The following is a 13,913-nucleotide window of genomic DNA, read 5'->3' on the forward strand; positions in this document are numbered from 1 at the left end:
CTGCAATACCAAGGTTTGCATTAGCTTGCACAGCTTCACGCCAAATTGGTGGAACCTCTCTCATTGGGTATTGACGATTTTGTTTCGTACTACGTTTCCCTAACTCTCTTGGTGAACGAAGGGATGGGTCATTCCTATAACTTAGAACCAGTTCCATCGCTTCTTTTATATTTTGACCAACTATCATACCTGCAGCAAACTCTTTCTGAACATTAATTAATTCTCCTAGATTTGATTCAGGGTCATCCTCTTCCAATTCCTCACGTAGAAGGAAACACATTTCATCGAACACATATCGTTGTGTCGGTTCATTCCATTGCATAAATGTATCTAATACATCTTGTACATTATATCTTCCAACTTTTGAAACCCATCTAAGAGCAGTGGAATCTAATATTCCTCTTTCTTCAGTACTGGGAAGCTGGCTACGCCTCTGCACAGAGTCAGAGGTAGGAGTCTTAATCAGAGTTTTATAGAAGGGAGATAGAATATTAGAGACAGAATCAGTGATTCTCCGACGAACAGAAAGTGGAGTCGTAATATTAGCAGAGGCAGTAAATAGAGTAGCAGTTGGAACAGATAGATTAGGAACAGTAGGAGTAGCAGGCAAGATAGCTTGTGAACTAGCAGGTGTGAGCGATACAGGCATAGGTAAAGAAGTCGGCAACCCTGGAAGAGGGGTTGTCGAAGGAACATTAATATTGACCACAGGAGGTACAGGAACTTGATTCAGGGGAGCGGGAACAGGGACACCAGGTTGTCCAGCAACCGGTAATTGAACATTCGATATAGGTGGAGCCGTAGCACCCTGTGCATACGGTGGGGGTGATCGTAACAAGTAAGACAACAGGGGATCCTTTTCAGGGTCCTCTACTATCTTAGCCGTACTCGATGGCAAAGCAGGATAGCACTTGTCTATCGCTAAATTACGCTCTCTATTGGCCACCTCCATCGCTTTTTCAGACTCGTTGAGTTGCAGCTGCTTAGCAGACTGTTCTAAAGTCAACTCTTGCTCTTTCTGTTCTTTCTTCAACTTTTTAATTTCTCTCTGTTTAGATTCTTTTCGCCAATAACGGAAAGAATCAAACATTGCCGGCCGGGCTTTCTTCTTAAACAACCTTCTTTCTAGATTATCGAGAACTTCAGGTTCAAAACTACCATGTAGTGGCCAACTAAGGACACCATCTTTCTCTGTATAGTGGATCCATACCTCGTTATAAGAGATAGGGCCCACACCAAATTTGCAATATAGATCATAAAGAGGAGTTCCAATCGGAGGAACCAAACACGAGTCCTCTAACTGGGAATCACTGTTGCAACTAAAACAAGACAACATACAATTTTTCCGACTTACCATTTTATAATCCGGAACACAGAACAGACAAAATACAAACAAAAGGGTGCGCACTTGAACCAAGAACTTAGGCCTACCAGAACTGATAAATGTATCGATACCTGAACTGAACCGAATGATTATCGTAACCAGAATAACCAGTGATAATCTTACAGAACTGAACTGAACTGAGAACTAAAAGGATTATCCAAACAGGAGCAACCCTCACAAAATACTTAACTGAGGTACTGAAGACGTCACCAAGGAGAAACCCGTCACGTCTCGCCGTACTAAGGACTGCACCTCGGGTCCAAGACAGGGCGACGGTCAAGGCAACGGACCACTGCAGCCGTCTGAACGGGAACCCTCGTGGAAGAGAACGTCGGGCCACTTTTGCGATATGCCGGGATCGATGAAGTGGGGCGCCTCCCTCTGAAATCTTCACACGAAGCTCCTCGAACTCTTCAGGCTTTTGGACCGGTACCGAATGACGTCGCCCCACGTTGGGCGCCAATTGGAGTTCTGGACTTTTTGGTTCTGTCCAGAGGTGTCAGGGATAACACCCGAAGACCCCGGAGTTCTACCTGTCTCGGTGCACAAACAAACAGAAACACGGGCTTCTCGATGGTGGCGTCAAAGACCAAAGGTTTATTACTGCAGGGACACAGAAGTCACAGAAACTGCACACGGGCAGTATCTAGGAGCCTGTTCAATTTGTACAAAGAGGGTTGTTCCTTATATACTAAATATTCTGCTCGGGGCAAATTCTTTACATGTTACCACAGTTCTAAACATTCGTGTCTTAAACAATAAATATTTGGCGTTGCACAGGAATCGTCAACAGTATCTGATGTCAAAACATTACGAATGAGGGGTTCCCACTATTCCATCATAATCCCATGTCAATTTCTCATTCAGGACCCGGACCGCCTCATCGTAAATTTCGTTACCTCCCCCTAATAAAGGCCCAGAAGGAAAGGAGCAGAGCCAGGTGCAGAAGATAGAAAGACAGGATAAGAGATGTTTGTGGGTCGTAAATGGGCACGGTTACCAGCTTCGGCCGCCTAATCATGATCAGGCCAACGAACACAAGAACCAGTATAGCAGGACTGGCCTCAGGCTGGGGAGGCAGCTCTTGCCGGGTCATGCTGCCACAGCGTTGCTGGCCTAAGGTGCACGTGTCACTAGCAAGGTGAATCGCCGGCTAAAGCCTACGTGTCCTTAATTGAAAAGAGGTCATTGCGTGTCCATTGACTATGTGAGGGCAAGGAATACAAAATGGCTTCCGTGTTCTAAGATGGATGCCATGGGTAGAACAGAAATGTGTTTGTAACTGGAGTGCTCTTGCTCGTAGCATAGCGAAAACACCAGGATATACTAAATGGATCATTTGCGGTTCACTGATACCAAAATTATGTATTTACGACAATGTTACAAACACGAGTAAAATCGTCACGGAACCTCAACACGCTTCACTTAAGGTGAACGGGCCTTTAAACAATCTAGGCAATGAGGTTCTAGACCATATCAGAAAATGACAAACTGCAATGCAAAATATAATTTCTAACAAATGAGAAGACATAGGAAAAAACTTATGGAAAAATGCAAATGACTTTCAATAGTTGCGGAAAGACATGGAAAAATAACATGTGCAATGGTAAACTTTATTGAAGCAAAAGTTAGAAATTCAGAAGGTGCAAGATTTAAGAGGTTCAGAGCAATATTTACCTAGAAAGGTGTGGAAACCAAACCCTGGCCACGGGTCAGTTAAGGACAGGAAAACCCTCAAGGAAGGATACCCCTCAAAGGACAGCAGGTGCAGAATGGACACCCCGGATAGGACAGGATACCCTCGGATTAGGAATCAGGACAGGACCTCAGGACAGGACAGCAAACCCTCAGGACAGGACCGCTCAGGACAGGACCGGAACCCACAGTTCGGAAGCAACGCCTGCGCTCCACCCGCTCTGCAGTTATCGATCAAGACCCCGATTGGGTCAGCGAACTTCCAGCAAAGTGCTTCGCCAGCACTTTAAGGTTCAGTAGAACCTTAGTCTATGGTCAAATTCGGACAGAGTGCTCTGTATCTTCAGTCACCTATTGAGTGCGTTGGGTCAGTGACAGGTCAGCTAAACCAGACAAGTCGGACGGTTCCCTAGGTGAACCCAGGGTAGATATACAGTTTGGGGACAGTGTACCACCCTCCAATGTTGCAAAGTGTCAGAATCCCTCAATTTCGATTGGTCCTAAGGTAGGATTTGGGTAACACACCAATCAGAACACGCTAATTCGAGCCTATATTAGCATACTTGGGTACCGCCTAGAGAGATTGGGGTTCTCATGAGAACTGTGCAGAAAGACAATGGCAATTTTACAATGTATCATATGAGGAGCAACATTCGCCGTTCTCGTAGCGCAGAGGTGGCTTTCCCAGGCGCATCTTGACTGTGGCTGCCAGCTGGCTGAGTTCCACTGTTCAAAGTGGCCACCTTTCAGTATTCTCTGGTCATGCGCAGAAGAGACCGTCAATATGGCTGCCAATCAGTTTGGACCCCCCATTTCCCGCGGTACATGAAAAGTAAGCGAGAACAAATTAATACATAATAATGTCATCATGAAAACACATCACAGGGTTTGTACTTTCTACTTATCATCATAAAATATACTTATGCGGTTTAAATGTTAGCTACATTGATACGGGCACAAGAGCAGTGGCACGAGCAGTACCACATGATGAGCACAGCTATGGATTACGCATGCGCATAAATTTCCCTCCACTTCTGCAGACGCGTCAGGACACGTGAGTGTGGCTGACGCATGCGCAGTAACTAAAATACAAGCGGCAGCCATTTTAAGTGACTCGAGTAAATTATTTTAGTAAAACATATAGGCAAGCATCTTAATCTTTATTTAAACTAAATATAAACGTTAGTAAGACTTACACTTATTACTTTGTTACACATAAACGAGGTTCTTGACTTCGGCAAGCCGCAAAATATGCGAAGCTTTGCTTCATCACTTACGCCCCAGGATATCTTCAGTTTTTGATCTCCAGAGACACTATCTGCACAGCTGATTGACCACATGTATGAATCCTTTCTAAATGTCCATTTCTGACAAACAGGACTACACTTTATACACCAAACTGCTGAATCATAGCAATCATTTGACATCTAGTCAAAATATTGTTAGTTGCAGTGTGACTATGTTTGCATGACATTGGTAACGGTTCCTGGTGATAGGAACGGAAGTTTATACTATTGTGTTTCCCTTTTCTCTTTTACTCTCTTGTACACCACTGCTACTTTAGAGTGTGGAACTTTATATGCATTTTCATGCCCGTCTATTCTGTTTACTTCTGAGGCTTTTCTATCAATTGCAGAGCCTGCTTTCCTCAATATTAGCTTTGTTATCATTTCTCAAGCATGTTAGTATGCATGCCTATGGGATTACTGTATTTCATCTTTGAAGAAAACAAAAACAATAGCGTTAGTATCTTTGGGACCAGGCAGTTGATTATGCTCTCAATTTCAATATCAAATTCTTTATTTCGGTTCAAAATAAAACCATAAAAGATACAGCATAAATATACATATGCAATTGTATAATAATACAAGTGAGACAATTTCGTACATGAGTAGTAACGCCTCGTAACAGTAGGGGCTGAAAGTCCAAATCAGTAATACAGTTACCATACCAAAAGAAAAGAACAATTAAAATATTTAAATACGTTAAAAACCTAGACATCGAGTATAAGAATAAATAAACTATGCACATAAGTAATTTTTTGTTATTCTAATCTAAACATGTGCACAGTTATTTAAAATTTCAGTACTATTACCACATAGTCATACCAGCTCGAATACTTTACTGTGCAAGAATAAGTTTGTAGATAATTTTTTGCGTCAGGGCCATAAAGTGCATGTGCCCAATTACAGTCTTAATCCAACTTTAGGCCTTATAAGACTCACATTAAATATGAACCTACTAACACTAAAAACGATTTATTGAGATGTGTCTGTTTTTAATATTCTTCCTGGCTCTAGGCAAACTCTAATGTTCATATTACGGCAAATGGGTTTAATCCATTTATTCCTTGGTTTGCCGTATGCTGGGCAGAAGAATAATATATGTAAATCGTCCTCCTTTGAAGCATTTTGACATAGTTCACATAATTCATTGCAATTTCTATTACAGTTTGCTGCCCATTTTGATATATTTGCATTAATATGAAGGTCACCATACCTGAACTTTATATACAAGGCTTTAGCTAGTTGTGGGCATATCTCGTCCAAAAAGGATTCATAACTTGCTACCTCCTTGAAAAGAAGAAACTTGTTTGTTAGTGTACCATTATCAGTACTATGTAGCACATTATTTTGAATATGGGCCAAAAAAGTGGATTTTAATAGTTTTTTACTAAGTATTGTCAACTGTGTCGGAGCTTCCCAAAAATGACTCAGGCCCAGTTTCTCAAACTTAGAAAAAACATGTTTGAGCCACGGAGTACCTCTGGTCTTGTTAATCTCTAAAACGTCCTGCAGACCATCCTTATAACTAGTCAATTCGGGAGTTGACCAGAGCCGTACCCAAAATAAGAACGGTCTTAATATTGCATGATGGTCCGCTCATTTGACGTTTAGATCCATAAAAACGGGAATTTAGGGTGTTCTCACTGGCAGCCTTAACACCCTTCTAAAAAATGTAATTCAAAGCTTCTTTTGCAATGTGGCCCCCATATTTCAGCACCGTAAAGAGAAGCTGATTGTACTTTATGTTTAAAAACCACCAGAGCAGGAGTTAATGACTTTTTATACTACTCCCGTGCTTCTTTATTATTGGCAACAAATTTTGAAGTGGGATAATCTTATTTTTTTCTAACTGTTGCTTCCAAGACAACTTTGTGTCCAAAATTATACCTAAATAATTCAAATGATGTACATACACAAATTTTTGGCCACTGATTGCTAAATTCTTTTTAAAAGACCTATGTGGATTTATTGCCATGTACTTTGTTTTGCTGGAGTTTATTTCAAGGCCCTTTTTTTATAATAAATGTTAAAGGAATCCAGTAATGATTACAGACCTTTCGGGGTTTGCGATTTTAATATGGTGTTGTCAGCAAATAAAAGTGCTGGCACCAAATCCCCACCCAGTTTGGGAAAATCATGTGTACACCCAAGTAAATGATTTGGAATATCATTAACATATATTGAGAATAGGGTAGGTGCCAGTACACACCCCTGATGTATGCCCATTTTTACCGGAATGGCCTTAGTTAGTTTACCCCCCAGGCACCCATCTTACTTTGGCAAAATTGCCCTTATGCAATCTTATTATTTGCGTGAGTAATTCAACAGGCACTCCTTGATGTTTCAGTGATTCCCAAAGTAAGTTCCTGGGTACGAGGTCAAAAGCGGCCTTTAGGTCTACAAAAGCAATATACAAATGGCCCTTTTTTATACTTATATATTTACAGCATAAACATAAAAATCTAAAAACCTGATCAATTGTACTTGTTTTTATTCAAAACCCCGCCTAGAATTTGGAGATCACACTGTTCTCATCAAGCCAATCGTTTAATCTCATTAAAATATGCCTAGAATAATCTTTTTGTAAAATGTCAATTAGACTAATTGGTCGGTAATTTGCAGGATCACTACAATTGCCTTTCTTGAAAATTGTAACAATTTCTACCCCTTTCCATGATTCGGGTATTGGTGAACCTGCAGCAATTGCATTACATAAATGATTTATATAGAGGCCCCAGACACTACAGTCATGCTTCAGCAAATCTCCCGGAATTTTATTAGAGCCTGGAGCTTTCCCTGGTTTCACTGCATTTATTGCCAGCAATGTTTCCTCCAGACTAAACTGAAGGTGATTAATGGTAGGATTAAACAATGATGTTACAGTACAAGGTGTTTCTACTACTTGTGCATCTGCATAGAGGCTAGAAAAGTGGTCCTTGACACGTTTTAGCATCAATGAAAAGATCCTTGTCATCCCCACCTGTCTTTCTGCCCTTAGCTATTAAATGCCGAAACCTTTCTTGATCTTTGGACTTTGCCGCTTCAATTAAGTCTGTTCAAATATTGTCATCCCAGACAGTTTTTGCATAGGCAAGGGTTTGCTTACAATAATTTTTTTTCTCCCTTATAACTGTTATATTGTTCTCTATTATTGCCAATATAAGGTCAGCCTTTGCCTCGCGACACTCCCTATTATACCATGGGTTAGCTCCTGTTTTATACCGATTCCACTATGCTCCCTTGGTAGTTTACTCAATACTGGTACTAGTGCATTCAGCAAAGCTTGATGTACAACCATTATGGAAAATTCTACTCCTGGTTAATCTAAATGAAGCAAAACAGTATCAGCAAAGATATTATAGATCTGTGTCATGGATTCAGCGTTTCCTAATACATACGGATATTTTAGAGCTCAGCAGTTATTACCAACTATATTATCATCAGTGGAGGTGTTAATTACCACGTTGTCCAGAGTATTACCAAAAAAAAGGTCCGGTGTTAACGACAAATGTAGAGGACGGTGATCACTGTCAGTGCTATTGTCTATTTTCAGATCAGAGACATATGGCCAAAACTCAACGGATACCAATATATAATTGATACTACTCTTGTAGCTACCTCTACAAAAGGTTGGTGCATTCGGTCTATCGGTCTATCCGAAGGTAATCAGCCATTACAAGCTCTAAGACCTTGCCCTGTTGTTAATTTATAAAATCTGTGCCACTGCTGTAGTGCAGGGCACTGTTGTACTACTTTCTAGTGCGGGGATATTATTCATTGTATCTTCATCTTCAAAGAGATTGTCGAACCCCACCACCGGTTCGAATTTACAATTGAAATCGCCCCCTATAACTACCATTGCACCAGATTCTATTTTGTTCAGAAATTAATCAAGTTGATCTATTGTTGAAGATTTTTTCTTAGCTGGGCTTGGCCTATTATAGATGTTGATTAGATATATAACTTTTTTATCTTACGTTTTAATTTTTATACCAACCAAATCCTGGAACGGTATATACAGTATAGTAGATTCAATTTTGAGGGTTATTCTAATCCATATAATAAGACCCCCTGAAGGCCTACCGCTCGCTGATGGAATAGCATTAACACCGAAGGTCTTAAACCCTACCCTGTGAGGGGTTTCTAGAGCCCAAATCTCTTGTAAGAGACAAATATCACTTTGCTCTATGTATTACAGCCATTCCATGTCTCTAAGGTTCCTGTTAAGGCCCGCTATATTCAAGGATGTAAGTCGTACTTTTTTTCTGGATATGTGCTCTTGTGTTTGTCATGTTTGGCCTATGTGTGCTGTTCATCAAGTCGAAGGAAGCAATTGTGGGCATGGATAATATCTGTTGCTCCTCCTCTGCCCCAAGAAGTGCATGTAGCTCAGGTGCCTTACAAGGGATTAGCTCCCCTGTACCTCCTCTAGATGGTACATATTTGGGCGGCGCGTCTGTTCTGTACTACTATTTATCTCATTGATTAAAGGAGAGAGTATTTCACCGGCTATGGGAATTGGTTGTCAGTCCACAGCATCCAGAGCAGATAATGCCTGAAACCTATTTCGGGATAATATCGGAGCTTCTTCGCAGACTATTGGCCTAGGATGGGGTTTGTAAAAATACCTCAGCGGGAGAGCACAAATGCAAGTGTTTTGAGAAAAGGTCTCTATTAAAAGTAAATACCGCACAGGAGTCCAAGTAGTAGTTCCAGGTTATAGTTTATTGGAAGGTTAGTACAGAGGTGAAGAAGAAGGTAGCCAGGGTAGAAGGTAGGCCAAGAAGTAGGTTGGTAAAAAGGCCCCAACATGAGCTGCTTTCCTGGTGGGTGTAGGAAGGTGGATATCTGACTATATGGTTACCCCAACTTTTTGCCTACTGTTTAGCTGGTTTTTGATTTAGTTGGCCTGGGATCCTGCTATTCAGGGCCCCAGACTATCTGCTCTCTCTGTAAAATGGACTCCATGTACCTTAGGTACATACCTTAATGGGATTGGGTCACCTCTGTGAGCCCCTGTGTAGTGTATCATAGGCACCCAGGGCATAGGTGCATCCAAGGCCTACCAGGGGCTGCAGCATGTATTATGCCACCCCTGGCTGGCCATCCAAACTGACACCACAGGCTGCACCCTCAGCCTGGGCAAGGTGGTGTAATCACCCCTTGCTTAGATATAGTATACCTATATCTACCCTTATGTATAGACACATATGCACCTATAAGTCACTCCTATGGCAGGCCTTAACAATCCTGAAGGCAGAGTGCTTGGTGTTATGTGAGAGGGTGCCCTAGCATGAGCTGAGCCCCTCTGCAGCTTTCGGAACCATGTCCTTATAGCTGTTCTATGATATAGCCATACCATATACTCTTAAGTGCATTATAATCCTCGCGGTTAATGCTGACTTTGGTTTGGATTTATCAAAACATGTCGTGTAAAGTGTCAAACACTTTGGAATACTACCCCTCCCCGCCAGTTCTGGTGGCAGGGGTAGCATTCCACCCTTCTAGAGGGAAAAGACATGTAGTTACTGCTTTACCAGGTTAAAGTTAAACAGAACCTCAGCATCACAAAATGGGTGCTGCTGCCAAAGACACAAGTCTGACCTCCTGCTGCTGGAGGAAGCTCCGGCAGGGGAGGCATGGACACTAGGTTTCCTGCCTAGAGAGGTGCTAGCACCTCCCCAGACAGGCTTTTAATGTATTGGGGCAGAAAGGGCTGCAAAATGAGACACTGCCTGGGGCACACAAGGTGCTCCATGCATAGCCCGGTTCAAACCAGTTGCTGGGGCCCTCCAGCCCCAGCTCTGGCGCGAAACTGGACAAAGAGAAAGGGGTGTAACCACCCCCTTCTCAGGGTCCACCCATAGGAGGGACCTAGCAGGTAATCCAGCCCCTTAGTTTAGTATAAAGTTATGAGCTGTGTCTAGAGACATCAGATTACCCTGGAAAGAAACTACAAAATGAAACTCTTGGACTTCGACATTCTATTCTGACTAGAAGACTGAAGAATATCTCCCTTTTGGTCAAGGAGTGACCATCCTGTTCAAACAGGCATCACCAGTAACTTGCTGGTTTGCTTTGTCAATGCTCCTAACAGAATCCGACGACTCAGCTACTCAGGACTGGACTTCCGGACTTCTTGGACTCCGACCCACATCCACAGCAAAGCTGAGACCCGTGGCGGACACGAGAGAAGTGGGACCAGACTCCCTGGACATCCTGCAAATTGCTAACTGCATCGACTCCTGAGGTAACTCGCAGTTGTGCATTGGGGCACGAGAAGCCCCAGACCCGAACAATATCTGCACCAGAGCTCAGCCCTCCACACTCCACGAGTGCCGCGTGGGGCCCGCTCCTGCATTTCAGCTCGATGCGTTTTCCCAGTTGGTTGCCCATTGGCTAGTGAGCCCCCTGAAGATGATCCTTTTAATTTTCAATGCTTGCCTGGTTGCTCTGGGCTTGCTCCAGCTTCCTTTCAAAAGAGAAGCTCCTCAGACCTTGCTGGTCTGACCTGAAGTGAATCTTCACTTCCTGCGTGGGTTGTGGTTACCAAGGCTTGTTGAATCCAATCCGGATATCGACACCGCAGTCAACTAGAGCCTTCGTGGGACAGCTCGACTCCAGCTCCTGGTCATCGTCGACGCCTCCTGGTCCTCGTGGCTGCAGAGAGAAGCTTCACCTCTTCATCTGTTTGCATCGCGACATCACCTGGTTCCATCCTGGTTCCTTCCTGGTCACTGGCTAGTGACCCAGACTCTGTCCCCTCTGCTTTCAGGTTCTTCAGCTCCTTGATCCACGCTTGGATCCACCCGGACACTCTTCCTTCGGCCGCCTGCAGCACTTCTTTTGCAGGTCTCCATTGAAAACATCGACGAAACCCGACACGAAAAGACACATATGCACCCGGCTTCCTTGGGTGAGGTAACTCGAGTACTCCGGTGCTCCCGTGGGTATTGACTATCCAAGTGTCCTAGTTTGAAGGAGTTTCACCGTGGTCCACCTGGAAGTGTCCCTAATCAGTAACTTTGTGACTTCTTCTTTCTCCATTGTAAGTCAATGGTAGCTTGCGTCTGTGTTCCTACTTCCAAACCTTTGGTCCTGTAGTGTAGCCCCATTGATTCCCTAGGTCCTAGGCCTATTCACCTTTCCTGAAGTGGCTCTTATACCACTAACTTAGTACATGGTTCATGAGGCCCCTAGGGCAGAATTGTATTTGTGCAACTTATAGTATGCTTAATGAGTAACTTCTAACGTATCTCAAACTCTGACCTCATAAAGAGTGCAGAGGGGTTGTGTTAGTAATAAATACATATATATATTTGATATATACCTTGTGTGGTGTCCTTTCATTTGGAATTCAAGGGATTATATATGGTAAAACAGCTGGCTTCACATACTCTCTGAAGTTTTAGGCTTAGACTGCTTGTCCATGCTACCACTAGGATAGCTGGTCTATAAGGTTGACTTTACAACCATCACCATAAGGGTCATTTAGACTGGTGCAAGGTGCCCACTAGAATAGTGGACAACATATGCCAGGCTAACTTCTCAATTCAAAAAATGCTTTATTCGGTATATATACATAACCATATAGCAAACAAGGCCTAAAACTTTACATTACAGTACATATAGAAAATAAAATACAGTTTTTGGTAGTAAGATCGGCCTTAGAGTGTCTGTACATAAGCATAAGGCAGTTTTTCCGGAAAAGAGCGAGTATAAAATTGAAAGACATTTGAAATACATGTGCAAAATTCGCAGTAAAGTGATTGTACCAACCTAAAAATAAATATATACAAATTCCTTAGAAAACACATGTGCAAAACTCGCAATGATAAAGTGCAGTTTCCGCAGTGATGCATGTGCAAAAAATTGCAATATTAAAGTGGCTCATGCTAATAAACAGCACCTATGGGCTCGTTCCTCATACTAAAAGGTATCATAAAGTGGAACCTAATAATTCATGTTCATATAATGATTGATTTCCTTACAGACACACATTTTATAATATATGTAGCTACATAAAAACATACATCCGTACTTCTCAGTTCGAACATTATCTGCAATGCATCCTTAGTTGTTCTTATTTTGTATTTTGTATATTTAAAGAATGGGCTTTAAATATAATTTCCTTAAAAAATATAAAATTTACAAAAAAGCATGAAATGACAACAACTCTGTGGATAGGCTGTCACAAGGACAAGGGGAAGTGCTATTCTGTCTGGTATAAGGGAATGCCACAAGATGATGCACAGTACCTAATCTTAATCGTGTCAGTACGAAGCGATGGGAGCTTCTTGTGACTTCTGTCAGATATGGCTGGAAACCTTCGCTTACATTATGCTCCTGGTAGAAAACAAAGGTGCGTTGTTTTGCGTATTCGACAGCCCTGACCTTCCCTGTATGTTCTAAAAAGGATTCCTTAAGCTCTTTTTTAGATATGGAGACACCCTGTTCTATTTCCAGGAAAGGATCTAGATCAAAAAGTGACTTGTACCAAAACCGAATATGTCTAAGCCATGGGATGCGCATACAATACTCAAGCTTTAGACAGTCTTTAATTACATTTTGTGAGAATTTAGTTTCGGTTTTGGACCATATAGACCGCCATAAAGTCAGCGGACGCAGAGCTGCTAAATCCCTAATATGGTGTAGGCCTGTGGATGAGCTCAATGGAGGCAGATGCAGGGGTACACAGCAGGTGGTTCAAAAATAAATGTTCTTCTTGTTGAATCAGCTTGCCGCTGTGGATGTGATGCCCCCATACTCCTGCCCCATATAGTGCAGATGTCAAACACCTTGTGTTGTAGATATAAACCATGTCCTTTATTCTACGGCTCCCCAATTTGGCGGCAAATCTAAAAACACTATTAGTATTCCTGACCAATTTTAGCCGTACACTCTCTTGGTCATTGGTCCAGCCCCCATCTCCGGAAAATGTAATGCCAAGATAACAGAATTTCTTAACAGTTTCTAACTTTACGTTCTCTAAATAAAAGCTCCTATTTTGCTTAGTCTTCTTCCCACATGACATTATACAAGTTTTATCATTGTTAATTAGCAATTTCCTGCTGGCTATAAATGTCTGGAATTTATCAATGAGGCGTTGGAGACCAATTTGGGTGCGTGATAGAAGGACCGCATCGTCTGCGTACAACAGGATTGGGATAGGCTCGCCATCAATTAGGGGTGCGTCCACTGCGGTCATTCTGAGAGCTCAATCTATCTGATTAATGAATAAAGAAAATAAAAGCGGTGCTAAAACGCAACCTTGCCTAATTCCTCTGTTGACTTTAAAAAACGGGGTGCACTCACCGGCAGGGCCAAATCGCACTTTACTCGTCAATCTTTTGTATAGTCTAGCCAGGAAATATATAACCTCCTTTGGTGCTCCCATTTCCAATAAAATAGGCCATAAAAATGAGTGTTCAACTAAATCAAAAGCAGAACTTAAATCTGCAAAACATAAAAAAAGTTTCCTTCTTTTACTGTTGTGTATTTGTTAATAATGAGGTCAAGATTTATATATTGCTCCATTGTACCCATCC

This window comes from Lissotriton helveticus, chromosome 5_1 (genome assembly GCF_964261635.1).
Source record: "Lissotriton helveticus chromosome 5_1, aLisHel1.1, whole genome shotgun sequence".
NCBI classification, from domain to species: Eukaryota; Metazoa; Chordata; class Amphibia; order Caudata; family Salamandridae; genus Lissotriton; species Lissotriton helveticus.